At 45.1% G+C, this 12,719-nt stretch overlaps 1 protein-coding gene across 3 annotated transcripts in view; it reads right to left on the bottom strand.

The window, feature by feature from the left end:
* The window catches only part of TAFA5 (TAFA chemokine like family member 5), a 550,906-nt gene that overhangs the window by 335,220 nt on the left and 202,967 nt on the right, over positions 1–12,719 (bottom strand). The window lies entirely within an intron of this gene.

Consider the following 12,719-nt stretch of genomic DNA (forward strand, 5'->3'; position numbering starts at 1 on the left):
CCCATCAGGAGATGACAGGAGGTTCCAGTTCTCTTTCTGGTCAAGCCTTGGGCCGCACAACACTTAATGACTGGAGCAGAGAACCCCAGGGCTTGGGCGCCTCAGAGATCCGCAGAGGCGAACCTTATTTCTCAGGAGAGCCAACTGCAGGCACCGGCGAGAGCAGCATCTTGTTCAAGGTCACCCAGCAAGGTCGTGGCTGAGCCCTGCCCAAAGGTCCCATATATATATATATATATACATATAATCCAATGTTCCTCCTTCTCCATTACCTTCCCTAGGATACAGCCCACAGTGACAACAATGTCAAAAACAGGAAGAAAGGACCCAAAAATAGAACCCAAAATAAAATTATAGTCTATAATTCCACCAATTAGGGGGAAAATAGAAACATTTTCACACAAAGCAGGTTTGAATTATTCTGGGAAGGAAAAAAAAAACACATCTGTTCTTTGGTGTTCATTAAGGCCCAGCTCCTGCCTGCCTGCAAGTCCCTGGGCACTGATTGGAACTCAAAACTCTTCTGACTTCCAATCAAACACCCCCGCTTAAGCGGCTCTCTGGAGCCACACAGGAGATGAGAAAGAGCCTTCCGTGTCCCAACACATCAGAATTTCAAGGGCTAAGTTGGGTTCCCTTCAGAACACAGTCAGTTCTCTACAACTAACTACTCCTTTGGTATCTGGGTTCCTGAAAGCAAACCTCACTTTATGGGCCTCCCCATCCACACACACCCCCAATGATCCAATTAAGATGGCTAGTCTTGATTAAGTTTCCATACAAGAAAGCTGTCTTTCCTCATTAACATCCATAGAGGTATCTGGAGATAAGAAGCCCACAGAGGCACCCAGGAAGTAGTGTGGGTACACCCTCTCACTGCAGGCCCCTTAGACAGGTACCATGGGGTCCACTTGGAAAAGCCAATTGCTGGGTCGAGGCCCCTTCTCTCCCAAGGAGCCATTTCCCTACTTTCTATTTCTGTAGCCATTATCCCAACAATCCGGCCAAGACCTCGGACTACAAGTACGTTATTACATCCACATGAGTCAAATGGGGCTTTTATTTCACACGATCAACTTCCCTGTTGTAGGCACCAGATAAACCTATTTACTGAATGCACAAAAAAGGGTACCTCATCTCGCAGCCCTAGTTTGAGGAAGAAGGACAGGAGCTCAACGCAAGGAGGAGCAAAGTAGACAACCACGTAACCCAAGAGCACCTGGCTGTCATGGTAAGCCCCCAGAATATAAGAAGAGCAAGTCCTGCTCCCAAAGCCCTTCCATGCCAACAAGAGGGACAGCACACACAGGGGCTCGGTGGCCAGAGAAAGGGGAAGTGATCAGCCCAATGAGTGTTTCCATAGAGTGGGCCATCCAGAAGGAGCAGGTTATGAATTCAATCACTGGTCATAAGGCAAAGAGGATGGGAAATGATGGCAGGAATACAGACAGATCTGACCATGTCTCTCTCCTACTGAAAAATCATCACTGGATCCCTATTGCCCAGAAGAGAATTCAAAATCTTCCCTTTCAATGAACCCACTATTCCTTAGCACATGACATTTCTCCCTTCTGCCTCTCTGGTTCTGGGCATGCTGTGTATCTAAAATGTTCTCCCTTCTCCCTTCAAAGCTGTAGAATGCCTCATGTCCTTCTGGGCTCAGCTTAGGCACCCCCTTACCCCTGCCATAGGAGGGAGGCATTTCCTGACCCTGTTCATTCTCCCAGAATTCTAGTCTGGCTAAAAGAGGAGCCTCAGAACCCCAGTGATATCTATGCATCTTCCCCAGCAGCCTTCCTTCCCAACCTAAGATGACCAGACAGGTCACTAACTCTTCGGGTGAAGCACTCCACTTTTGAAAGGAGTGTAGTCTCATGGAGAGAGCCTTGAGTTTGGGGTCAAAGAATCTGGGTGTAATCATGGGAAAGTAATTGAACTTCTGGGCCTCAATAAGATAACCATAATGATAGCTAAATTCCTATGGCACTTTAAGGTCTGAAAAGCTCTATATTAAATCTATAGCTGTATAGAATGTACCCTTGATTCTACTCCTTTCACTCTTCGCTGTCTCATAGTTCTTTCCAAGTTTTTAAAAAGTCAATCTGCTCATTGTTACTGATGGCACAATAGTTAGTATTCCATCACCATCAGGTACCACAATTTATCTAGCTATACTTTATGTATTCTCTCATTGAATCCTTACAACAGCTCTGCAAGGAAGGTGCTGTAATTATCCCTATTTTGCAGAAGAGAAAATTAAGGTGATGAAATGTTAAATGACTGACCCAAGTGCACTAAAGCAGTGTTTGAGGTAGAATTTGAATTCAGGTCTTCCAAATCTAGATAGCTACCAACTATGCCATGGAGCTGCCTACTCTAAGACCTCCTTTATCTCTTCATCCACAATATCCTAAAGCCGTTTCTGATTACTATAAAGATATTATTTACAGATAAATAGATAGATTGCTAGATGACATTTATCATTGCATAATCATATATTCTATTAGGATATAAAGATTATTATAAAGATAATATGATCGATTTTTGTGGCCCTGAGCCTTCCCATAATTCCCAGTCACTGCCTCCTGTTCTGCCCTCCGGAGGCCAAGCTGAGTCTCTCTTCACCTCTATCCTTCAGTAGAACAACACGAACAGTTGGAATTCCAGGCAAAGGAGAATGCTGGCTTTTTTTTTCCTCCCTGTAATTAGAGAAGAAAATCTACTCACACAACTCCAGTCCTTTCTAAAGATTAACTATGCTTTAAGATTTCTCGCATTCGCCCCTTGTTAAACCTGTTCAAATCCGTGCATTGCTTTCAAGATACGTCGAGGGAGCTCCAAAACACGCTTCCTTGACAAAAAAAAGTGAAGAATCCCGCAGTAATGCCACTAATTCCTTTGGAATGGAGCTTAACGAGAGCAAAGAGAAGAAAATGAGCACCCCGCGTTGAAATTCTCATTATCATACCTAACTATTTCTGCATAATCTCACCCCTTATTAAGTCTACCCAGATATCCATAGACCCAAAGTTTGGATGTATTCACTGCCGAAGTCATCTGTCGCCTTGGTCCGTAAGGGATTAAGGCACACTATCGTTCGGTGGGGCTGCAGATACTAATTAAACAGGGCATCGCTTCTCTTCCCAACAGGCTGGGCTGGCGTGGAAGGATGCTCGCCTCTGCCCCCGTCCTTGTGGCTGAATGGGGAAGGGTGCCTGCACGCCTGCCCCTGCCCAGGGGAAGGAATTACTTTTCCACAGCTTCAAGACCGATTCACTGATCCCATCTCAAGACTCATCCAGGCAGCATTTGGACAGATCCTCTGGTTCCCAAAGAACCCAATTTGGCTTTGTTGGCAGCCCAGATTTCAGTTCCATTAAACAGCAAGTATCTCATCACTGCTGGCAGCCTCCACATTCATCTATCTAACAAAATGCATCTATTTTCTCCGAGCCTGTCGATATGACAAGAACATAGTCCAGAAGCTCGTAAGCAGGATTCACTCCAGGCAGTGGGGGGAGAAGCCTCGAGTGGGGGAAAGGGGGCGTGCAATAGCTCTAGATTATTGGTGGGATGCTCTATGGCCTCCCTGGCTAAGGCAGTGCTAAGGCAGTGAGGGGTAGTAGGAAGCGCCCAAGGTCAAGAGTTAAGGAGAGCAAAGTTCCAGTTGGGTGGAATAGGTAAGTCACTCCTCCAGAAGGAAAGATAGGATGGTCCTCGGAGGCCATCTCTAAGTCCAACCCACTCATCTGACGGGAGGAAACAGAAGAAGTGCAGAGGGGTGACTTGCCCAAGATCATCCAGTTGGTAAGCCTCAGGGGCAAGATCCACTATCGCCATCGGCATGCTCAGAGCAAAAGTTTCCATGAGTCCTGTCTAGATTTAAAGACTTGACTTATGGGACTGTTTTATCAAGGTTCTCACTCACTGCTAGGCTGCAAAAGGAAGGTGTATTTTTCAGCTAGAGAAGTTTTCAAAGATTAACTAAAGGAGTCACCATCAGTGGAAGGAATGCGCATATTAACACAATCCCAGGTAGGTGAAGAAGCTGCCCCCCAAAAATATTAATATCTATTTCTACCTGTTGTTTAGTCCAGTCTGAGAGGTCAATAGAGCCAAAGCTATGGTTTTTCCAACAATGATGTATGACTGTGACAGCTGGACTCAGGAAAGCAGAGTGCCACAGAATTGACACTTTCAAATGAGAAGACTTTTGAGAATCCCTTGAATAGTGAGAAAATCAAATCTGTTAATTCTTAAAGAAATTAGTTCAGATGATTCATCAGGAAAGTTGAACACTGAAGACGAAGCTTAAATACTTTGGCCACTTAATGAGAAGACAGGAGTCAAATGGAAAAGACTCAAATATTGAGAAAGATTGAAGGTAAAAGGAACAGGGGGTGACAGATTATAAGAGGGATAGAGTGTCCTGGAAACAACGAGCATGAACTTGGACATATTTCAAGAGATAGTGTAGTATGGAAGAGCCTGGTGTGCTATAGACCAAAGACCAAAGGTCACAAAGAGTGAGTCACATCTGAATGAATGAACAAAAACATTTCTGCCTTATTTCAAACCACAATAATCATGGATCATAATATTTAGTGATAAAAGGAATCTTGAAAATAATCTAGCCCAAGAGTCCTCAACCTAGAATACACGAATTCATTTTTTAAATATTTGACTCTTCTATTTAATGTAGATAGATATCACATTGGTTTATGTATATCACTATAATTTGGTCTCCTTTTTAAAGCCAAGTATTTTATTTGATGGATTTAAAAACAGTATCTTGAAAAAGATGGTCAAAGGGGACCAGCACACACACAAAAAAGGAACAATCCTTGATCTAGACCAAATCACTGATTTTACCAAGTAAGAATGTGGGGCACAGAGTGAGGTTAACAGGCTCAGGTTTATGCAGAAAATACCACATAAGACAAAAGTCAAATAGGGTCTGAAAAGAGGTATTTTGTTTCCATTCTGCCATACACCCAAGCAAAGAGAACTAGAGGGGTCTAGTTTTCATGGACACATCATTCTAAATATTCTTTCTTAACTAACCATTCTTAGCGAATGTCATCTATCACCAAGCCATCTCTGTTTGGGACCACACCATGAACCTCTGTGGCTCCAAATGCCAATCCAAAGCCTTGTGAATCTTCCTGATGTGCCAGAACCCTGAATCTTCTTCCCATTTGCTCAGCTGTTGGGCTCTGAATGTGTGTGCATGTGGGTGTGTTTAATTCTGGGAACAGACACAAAGACTTCAGCAGCAGGGAAGTCCTCCTCCCCCTCCCTAACACCCCAGCTTCACTTTTCAGTCTTGACTGGGCCAAAGTTTCCCAGGGTTTTCTGGAGAATTTGGTGCCTGATGAGCTTCTGAATCCTGATGAGAGATTGTCACAAGTCCTGGTGCTAAAAACAGCTACAAGCAATCACATACACCCCTTGCCTGTTTCCCTCCTTCCTGTTAACCTCTCCTAAATTAGTCTGGTTGAGGCAGAGGAGGTTGTGCATACATCATATCTCATGGAACTAGCTCAAGCCCAAATCTTCATTAAGAGACAGGCAGATGTTTTGTGGATGGCCGACAAGTCCTCCTTGTCATGACCTAAGACATTTCCTAATCCCAATTCCAGCTCATCCTGGACTAATACCCTCCAAGGCCAGGTTCTACTTAAAGATGTCCAAGAACTCTTTTGGTTGAACAGAGTGGAATCATCATCGCATGCCAACGAGTTCTTTGTCTTCATTAGCTCACATAGCTCCAATAATAAGCATCCTACGAATCACTTTAATTATAATTTCCTCCCAAGGTCCTTAAGGTAAGCCCAAGATTTTTCACAGAAGATGCCTGGAGGGCACAAGAGCTCCCCAGGATGAGCGTAGGACATCAATGCCAAGGGAGAGAGTCTACAATATAAATATCAGGAACCCATTACATCATGCAAGCAAAGGCACTAGCTAGCTATCTTCCCCCAATGCCTCAGAGGGCTTCAGGGGAGATATGGGACCTGCAAAGACTAGAGAAGGGAACGAGGTCTGACAGATGTTCACAACTTGCACCAGAGGCAATGCCTGTGTCCATCATCCTAGAACAGCATGTGAGGAAGGATCTAAAAATCAGTCACATCAGTCTAATTTAAGGAATGTTGCTCTATGGCTGGGGGAAAAGAAGACTTAGAGAGATCATTCTAGTGGCCCTCAGATGTTTCAAAAGCTCCCCCACAGAAGAGGATTGAATTTGTTCTTAAAGTTGTTGTCAAGAGACTAATTTAGGCTAGAGAACAAGAAAAACTTCTTCTCCATTAAAATTATCCCAGTGTGGAATGGGTTGCCTAGAAAAGTGAGCTGTCCTCCTGGGAGGTCTTCAGGCAGAAGATGGAGGGCCTGTTGTTGTATATTTTGGAGAAGAGATGTGTTTTCAGTTAGGGAGTGAAATACACAGCCACCGAGGTCACTCCTGACTCCCATATTCTGTGACTCTGAGTATATCAGAGGTTCTTACTCTGTGCGTATGGCAAAACCTTTTAGCAATCTGGTAGAATCAATAAATTCCACTCTCAGAATAAACTTATTCACTACATAAAATAAAATAACAGGGATTATAAAAGCAATGAAAGGTTAATGGAAAAGATATATATTTTTCCCATCCAAGTTCATGAAGCTTTGAAGAGCCTGTGGGTCCCAGATTAAGACTATCTGGTAGAGATTCACTTCTTTTTTAAGTACAAATTGGACCGGTTGCCCTCTGAAATCCTATCCATCTCAGACAGTCCATCACTAGACTAACACTATTATCAACAACAGCATCACAGTGACTACATAGCACATTACTATTTGCTTTAAAATATCATCTCATTTGATCTTCATGACAACCCTGAGAGGTAGGTATTATTATCCCTATTTTACAGTTGAGGAAACTGAGGTGAAGTGACTTGGACAGAGTCACACTGCTAAGAAACCGCTGGGTTACATTTGAACTCCAGCCCCAATGCTATGTGCATTCTGGCACCACTTTGTGGCCAAATGGGGAAAGACTTATTTCTTGAAGGTCAGCCAACTAACTAGGGCAAATAATTGGGTTCCATATTAGGGAAAGGACTATTCAGAATAAGAATCAAAGGTAGCAGAATTGTTAGAAGGAAACACAGAGGTTATCTGGGTCAAGAGTCTAGACAAACAGAGGAGGGAAATTGTACTCAAAGGGGGAAGTGTTTCAGCCAAGGTCTCACAGAAGGGAAGTAATATCTTTAAAAGGAATGTCATGTCTTCACAAGCCTATGAGCTAATGATATTATGGTTGTATTACAGATGAGGAAACTGAGGCTCTGAGAAGCTAAGAGGACATGTTAAAGGTCACACAGCTAATAAATACCCAAGCCACCAATCAAATTAGTTCCTCAGACAGAAGTCAAGATCCCTCTCCTCATAACCCCAAGCCTGGTTCACTGGCTACCCAGTCATCAGAAGCAACTTCCTCTAAGTCTATCTCTAGAGTATGGAGGGAGGGAGGGAAGGAAGGAAGGAAGGAAGGAAGGAAGGAAGGAAGGAAGGAAGGGAGGAAGGAAGGAAGGAAGGAAGGAAGGAGAGAGAAGGAAGGAAAGAAGGAAGGAAGGAAGGAAGGAAGGAAGGAAGGAAGGAAGGAAGGAAGGAAGGAAGGAAGGAAGGAAGGAGAGAGAAGGAAGGAAAGAAGGAAGGAAGGAAGGAAGGAAGGAAGGAAGGAAGGAAGGAAGGAAGGAAGGAAGGAAGGAAGGGAAGGAAGGAAGGGAAGGAAGGAAGGGAAGGAAGGAGGGAGGAAAAGGAGGGAAGAAGGGAAAGAGAGAAGGGAAGCTTTTATATATAGCAATAGAGAAAAATTTAAAGAACTGATTCAAATTTACATTTAGGCAGCATACACACACGTTTCTTTCTTGCTAATTATTTAAGAAAATTGTTTTACAATATGGGTTCTCACTCAACACATACTCTCCACCCCCTCAATCCTGCTGCTGGGTGCTTGTGTTCAGAACACCTCCCTTAAATTAAATGAACGACCCTGTGAGGTCAGGAACTCCCTGGGTGAGTGAGTGATCCCAATCAAGCTGGAGCAATGAGATGGCCAAGGAGGGAGAAAAAGACACATACATGATGCAAACAAGAAAAATCGTATCTGTGTTCACATTGCTTGTTGTGAAATCCTTCAATCCAAGTCAGTAAAAAAAGGGAGTGTGATTTGCAGGAGGTGGAGAGAAGAACCCTGGCTCAGGGTTTTGGCAGCCGGCTGGAAACTCAGGCTGCCGAATTCTAACACCAGCAATTCCTAGGCATTCCGTAAACGTTTCTTAAATGAATGAATGAACAAGTGGCTTCCCTGTGGCACAATCTTCTCCTTCTGAAAAGCCAGCTAAAGAAGGGTTCAAATTCTGGGTATTTTCCTAACTAGTTATGTAACACGGGTTGGTTTCTCCACTACAAAATGAGGGGATTGGATTAGATGATCTCTGAGGTCCTTCTCAGCCCTCAATTGTTGTCGATTGCCCTAGTGACGATGATGGCAGTCCTTGCAACTGACCTGCGCAAATTCTGATCTTGCCACTCTTCTACCCATGTGACCTTGGGTAATGTCACCTCCCTGTACCTTCCCTTTCAACTATAAATCCTGTGATTCGGCCATATTAGATGATTCTAAACTAATCTGGATCAAGGTATGCCACAGTCCCGAGTACCAACATTCTTGTAACAGCAATCTATAAAATGGGGTCATAATACAGATGTACTGCACTGACCTCACAGGTTAGTATGAAGAAGGCGCTTTGCCCATCAGAAAGTAAGTCCTCTAGCAATGCCCATTTCTTGATTCTTTCAAGGCTCTGACCCTCCTCCCTTTCCTTTTCCAGTCATGAAGTCTGAGGCTCAGAGAGCAAGGAAGACTTGCCCCGACTCACCCAGGCTTCCAGGGAATGAGCTCAGGCTTGAGCTCCTGTCTTCTGAAATCAGATTCTGGACTCCTCCCAGGGCTGGTTCATCCTGGCTGAGGAGGAAGTCTCCAGCCAGAGCCATGGCCATTTCCCGCCGCTCATCTTCTTCCACTAGTTCCCAAGGCCCAATGGAAACAGGGGCTTCTCTCTAGCCCCCAGGCTTCACCCTCCTTCCTGGCATATGACCACATTCCCGCCCCCTTAAAGCCCTTTCCTTATGGTTAATTAGGGAAATCTACACATCTCCGTCTGCTGTGTCCCTATTAGCTTGGACAGCGCTGAGCACAATGTCAATCAATAATCAATAAATGCTAAGTAAGTCCCACTCCCTCTCTCGCCCCTTCATTAAAGGTCACACTTGCCAGCCTCGCTTCACCTACTCTGCAGTTTGCAAATTCCCAAATTCCCACAGCCCCAATGGGGAGAGGGGACCCACCGCCATCTCTCGCCTCCCCCTCCCCACCCAAGTCCCTAAAACCTCAGAGAATGCATTACCATCACCAGCCTCCAGCTGATGCTCAAGAGGCCCACAAGTCACTCGCCCCAGCCTCTCCTACGGCACTGGTCCAGTCTGAGAAAGGTCTCGAGGACCTCAGCACTTTTTGAGCGCCACATCCGCCCTCTGGCCGACGGCCAGATCTCAGAGTTGAGCTGGACGGAGCCTAGACAGTCAGCCAAAGCTCAGTGGCTGCGGACAGGACCCCACCTCGGCCCCCCTCGGCCCCAGGATCAGGTCAGCCACCCTGGCTTGGAGACCCCATGGGGAGAGCCCACTCCCTCTTCCAGTCTCCATCCTGGTTGCCCTCATTCGGGGGTGACTCTCATCAAGGTCCAGCCAAGACCCAGGAGAGTGAAACACCCACCCCTTACTCCATCTGAAGGCCTCTGTTTGCTTTATCTTTTCCTTCTGCCTTTTTTTAATCTGCCACATCATAGTGCTGACTCATGGTAAGCTTTGGGTCAACAAAGGCATCACGGACAACTCCTTTGAGAAGACACTCGGCTTCACGGGGACTGAGGCTCAAGGGACTCGTTTTCTGACCTCTTCCCCACTCGGAGGGGGCCTGACACTCACCCACTCCACCATCCCCCACCAACTTCTGGATTACCTGCTGTAAAGATTAAAACTTGAGGTGGGGAGCATGTGGAAGGGGCCAGACCGCTATGTGGGCTGCGGCATGAAGGGGGGAGGGCTGCCATGTCCGACCCATCCCCCAGAATCCTCCAGGATGGCTACAGCTCATCCTGTCTACACCCAGCCCGGGTCCAGTGGGGGGAATTCCAGGAAATCGGAAAATGGCTCCCAGAATCAAGCTGGGCAAGTGTGGCCGCCTTCGGCTCAGCCAGGGGCTTGGCAGGCTTGGCAGCTCGTTTTGGGAGCAAAGAAGGCAGAGAGAAGGATCCAGGGAAAAGTAGGCGGCAATTCCAGCCTCCCTGAGAGTCCTGTCATCCCCCAATCCCAGATCTTCTCACATCCACACTAGCTTTTACTACAAATACTTTCCACGGCCTAGTAAACACATTCAATTTTGAGTGAATCTGTTTTGGAAAATTATCATTAACTCATCGTTACTGTTGATAACATCCTAGCAACAAAGGGAGGAAAAACCAACAAACAAAATTCTCCTCTGCATTTTAGCACTAATCACTTAAGCAGTAAAACTAATGGAAAACAGAAAGAAGTGAGCTCGCAGTACCAGAATTATTGCGGGAGTGAGAAGATGCATATTTTAATAACCCACCAGATAACTGTCAAATTTCAAACAGCAGCATCTTAGAATCAAATCAGAACTTACATGGCCCTTCAAGCATCCTCCCAGCCACATTCGGGCATTTACAAAATATTCTCTGAGGGGCTTGAGCTCAAAGTCCCCAAAAGCATGAAATCTCTCAACAATACTCCCAACGGGTCATTCAGGCCACACCTGGATACCTGCGCTAACGAGGAGCTCACTATCTACCAAGCCACCTTGGTATTATTAAATATTAGAAATTAAAATATTAGAGCTCCTAACGCATCGATTTCTATCCTTCTCCCCCTTTTTCTCTCCGTCCATCCCCCTTCTCTCTCTTTCTCTCTCACACAAATACACATATCCACACACACAAAATCAATAGGCGTTATTATCATCATCATCCTATTTCACAGATGATGACTCTGGAGTAGAAACAGACTAAGGGACCTACACAGGGTCACACAGCAATTGAGTGTCTAAGGTCAAATTCGAACTCAGGTCTTCTTGACTCCAAGCTTCACATTTTGTTCATCATGTACCCTGACGAGAGATCAGAGTTTTAAACCAGCCCTCCCATTCCTGGATATCTAACTGACCAGGGACAAATGACTGGATCTCCCTGAGCCTCCTTGTGACAATAGAGTGAATCAACTGAATTCATGCATGGACACACACAGAACAAGGTAGGAATTTTCTTCTTTGTGTCCTTTGTAACTGGCTGGGTAGGTCCAGCATAGATGGATACCCCAAATAGGAGTGGATTGCTTTGTAAACCTAAAAATGCCATTTCGTGCTTAGCAAGGGAGATGCTAGCTTCCTCCTCATCACCTCTGCCCAGGAGCTTGTACCTAGGAGATGCTCTGGTGGAATCCACCCAGGAAGGAGGCAGGTACAGTAGGGCCATCACTAGGACAACTGCCTAGATGATGAGAAAAGGGTTGTTATTTTGAAGCTGCTCCTTTCTGGGCAAGAAGGCGAACTATAGGGGTTTGCAAAGCATCCAATTATTTATAAGCAAGGTCTCTGGTTCTTTCCATCACTGAAGTAGCTCGGAAAGCCTGGACCGCTTGGCTGCCTCCATAATTGGTGAAAGATGGAGATTGGTTAATATAATCATTTGACAGCTAGCCAAAAATTGATAAAGAAAGGCTGGCATTACCTCTCCTAGTGAGACTTGGGTGGAAAAGGATGAGCTATGTGCTCTCGGAAGAAAAGAATGCCTGTACCTGGGAAAAGGAAGAAATGCCAAGGAGTGGTTTGGGCCATAGGCATTGAGACTTTGGGGGAGACTAGGCGAATCAGGAGCCGGTGAGAGCAATAATGACATGCCTCCCTTTGTACCAAGGAAAAGGTCAAGGAGACACGGACTCACCCTACTGGAGAAGGGAAAGAAAAAGCATCATCCATTTTATATTGCCAATAATTCCTCATTGGGACTTTGAGGCATTCAGTAGATGGAGTACCGCACCTCAAGAGAGGAACTGAGTTCGAGTCATTCCAGGGATGTTGTTTAATACCTGGATGACTCCAGGCAAAATGACAGCTTCAGCTCCCTCATTTTTCAAACGGAGACACTATTAGCACCTTGTAGATTTATTCTGAGGATGAAATGAGAGAAAGTTTCTAAATTAAGTTGCAAATGTTAAAGAGCTTTTTAAGTTTGTTGGGGTCTCAATGTGCTGAAACAAGTCATTTAAGAAAAAAACAAAAAAACTACCTCAGATCAGGTGGCCTGGGAAAACAGTCCATTTCTACAAAATTACAAATTAGGAAGCAAACTGATAAACAGCTGAAATACTGAAAACAAACTAACAAGGCTGGTTGAGCCTGTGAACACGCCGGGCTCCTCAATATAAAAATGGACTTTTTATCTGTGACAACAGATACAGAACGGGGTGGAGATGAGGGGGCTTTGCCACAGCTTTGGGAACAGGGGATTTTTTTTTTCAAACAGAGGAGGGGAGAGGGGTCATTGAAGATTGAGCACTTTTCACTCAATTTTTAATGTTTGGGGGCAATC

The sequence above is a fragment of the Monodelphis domestica genome, chromosome 5 (assembly GCF_027887165.1).
Source record: "Monodelphis domestica isolate mMonDom1 chromosome 5, mMonDom1.pri, whole genome shotgun sequence".
Taxonomy (NCBI): Eukaryota; Metazoa; Chordata; class Mammalia; order Didelphimorphia; family Didelphidae; genus Monodelphis; species Monodelphis domestica.